Consider the following 3,080-nt stretch of genomic DNA (forward strand, 5'->3'; position numbering starts at 1 on the left):
TGATTGTATTCGTAAGCGCGACACGACTGAACAATTGCTCTGTGGAATGAAACGAGACGAGATACGCGATACGTTGCTAAACATCATGCTTGTCGCGTCATGAAAGATGGGTGTTTGATGATGGACACGTTTTTCAGAGATTGACAAAAGCAGGTTCACTATCGGCTTTTGATCGATCGAGCATAGAAAATACGGATAATCCGTTCGGGGAAACTGACCTTGTAAGAGAATTGATCGAATATTCTGCAGACGTCGACGTCGTTGCCAAGAATCGTGTAACCGGCGTCCATGCTGTCCCGTCGTTTCTTCTCACTGCCTGGAACGAGGCTTCCGTCAATGAAAATTGTCGGTCGTACAGTACCTTTCGCGGCGGACCAGTACCGAACAGACTGATCGCGATTGCACCGACTATGCCGTCGCTCATCGTCTTGCGGCTTCTGCCGTGGTCACCTCGCTGCTTGCCGGCACCCTCGTTCACCCGCTTCCCCGTTACCCTCGTTCTCCTGATTCCACTTTGTACCGCAACACGTCGATCTGTTTCTCTTCCTCGGTCCGACCAACCGCGTCTGAATGTCGATCTTCGCCGGATACTCTCGCTGACAGATCAATCGATCGATAGCTCAATTAGCTACGCAGGGCTATGTTCGCACCCTACACCTTGATCTCGCACCCGCTCCCAATCTGATCTTTCCACCAATCGAAACTTTGCCTTCCCAAACTTCCGTGGTGTGTATCTCGACGCAAACACGAAACCGCGCACCTTTCCTCTTCGTTCCCAAAACTTGTAATTCGAACGATCTCCGCTCGTATCTCACGTTGTTCTTACTTCGATGTAGGTACATATACCTCTTTGTTGGAACAACCGCCAAATTATCGTTACCAACGATGCTTTCCCTCCCGTGTCTCGTTCGTTCAGTTTCGTTTCATCGTGTACGAATGAAACGGGCGCTGCGCGTGGCAGGACACCAAAGCCCGAAAAGTCGTAGATATCATCGGTGCTGCTGAACGTCTTCGTGTTTACGTCACTACCGCGTTTGCCGTTCGTTCGAGTGAACCGTGTTGACCTAGTCCGATTCAAGTTCCAGCGAAATCGAGATCACGGGATCGTTACCGCTCCGAATACCGGTTCTCCGCTTCCGGCTGCGAAGCCGGCGCACGTGGACTCGCCAACGCGTTCAGCGTTTACGGACACGTTTCGTTCCACTCTCTCCCTCTCTCTCTCTCTCTCTCTCTCTCTCTCTCTCTCTCAAATCTGTTTCCTTCTAACCATCTAACACCGACCGCGACCACTGACTGCGCACAGATACCGGTAACGACAACGTCGACGCTGAGAGCGAAAGCAACGCGAACGACCGTGACGTCGCCGCTGGTGCCGCCGCCGTACCCGCTACCACCACCACCACCACCGCCGCCGTCAACGTTGGACATACAGTCGGTGGTGGTGGATGTAATACTAGCGAGGTGGGGGTGTGGATAAAACGGTAGTGGAGGTAACGGTGACACTGGTAGTGGTAACAGTGCAACTCCCCCTTTCTCTCTTTCACTCCCTCCATCTATCTGCCTATCTCTTGCTCCCTGGCTGCCCTTTTTCCATTACCCTCCCTCTAATTCTATGCTTATTTATCTATCTGGCCGACGACTTTCTTCGAGGCTGGCCGAGAGGCTAGGATATATGAGATGAATGATAAGTAAAACTTGAATATCCTGGATAAGGATATTTCGCGATTTTTCGGTGTATTAAACATGCCTTTCCGACGATCGTATGATTCGTCAAAACGGAAACGAGTGTTTATGAATACTTGACTGCTTCTTGTCTCGTAACGCGACGCAAACATGGAAGGTAGTTGGTAAGAAGAGACAAGGAAAGGTTTGCTTCCCGTTACGGCTGTGCCTAATCTCGCGGAAAATCTACGGAAAGATCGGTCAGGGTCGAAAACTAGAAATTACAGATTCAACGACGTGACGGTCACGTGGATCGCACGTGGGTTTCATTCATGAAAGTCGCCCGTAGGTCTTGGAGGTGGCGTCAGTTGTGGTAATGGTAGTGGTAAGTAGCGAACGGTAATGGTAGGTAGTCGTAGGTAGTGGAAGGTAGTGGTAGGTAATGGTTGGTAAGCAGTGGCAGCAGATAGTGGTAGTGATTTCGGAACGGAGCCCAGCAATGGTGACTGAGTTGTTAGTTTGTAGTAGTAACGTGATATCGCCTCGAATCTAACCATTGCTATGCTTCTCCCTCACCGTAAGTTTGACATTGTTACGTAAAGTACATCTTCCAAATAAGAATGCGATCGTCGGAAACGCGTTACCCTTTACAGGACAACGCGTGGTTCTTAGTCGTGATCAAATCCAACGCGCTTTTTGCCTTCTCCCACTCTCCTTTCTTTATTTCTTTTTTTCTTTCGTTGCCACTCTATTTCGAGGTTCAAAGCGATTCTCGAGCCGTGGTGTTGAGTTCACATCGTGCCACGAATACTTTACACTTTAATAGAATACTCGAGGTTGCGCGTCTCATTCCCATTGTCTTTTTTTGTTTCAACCAATCGACACCCCCGTCCCTTCTGTTCGGCCCGATTTACCACACGCGGATTCCGAGGATGCTTTTATCGCAGGTCTTTACCGATCGCGACACCCTGCTCTCGTACAATCGGAGGAGGATCGTGCAAACGAAAAAGGAGAATTGGCTGGTTAAGGCAATGGCATGTGAATCGTAAGATTCGTTAATGGCGCGTGTCTCCTTGGACTGCTTTACCGTGTTGGGTAGCTTGCACAGCACAGCACACCACGCTTCCTTCCTTCTCTCATTTTCTTTAAAAGCGATTTGTTTCAGCCCCCGCCCCCTTTCCTCCCGATGAGTCGAGATATAGATGCGCATGCTGCGCGACGCGTATACTTCTCTGTACGTCCGCCAAAGCATCGTACATACGTTTAGATTTCCGAGTCTCGTCGAGCGCGCGCATATCCCACGGGAATCAATATCCGCGTGTTCCTGCGCTTCCTCTCCCTTCTTTCCCTTCTTCGCCCTCCTCATCCTCTTGGTGCCTCGTGCCTCTTGCCTCTTGCCGCGCGCATCGCACCTCGCG

The sequence above is a fragment of the Habropoda laboriosa genome, unplaced genomic scaffold, assembly GCF_001263275.1.
Source record: "Habropoda laboriosa isolate 0110345459 unplaced genomic scaffold, ASM126327v1 scaffold210, whole genome shotgun sequence".
Taxonomy (NCBI): domain Eukaryota; kingdom Metazoa; phylum Arthropoda; class Insecta; order Hymenoptera; family Apidae; genus Habropoda; species Habropoda laboriosa.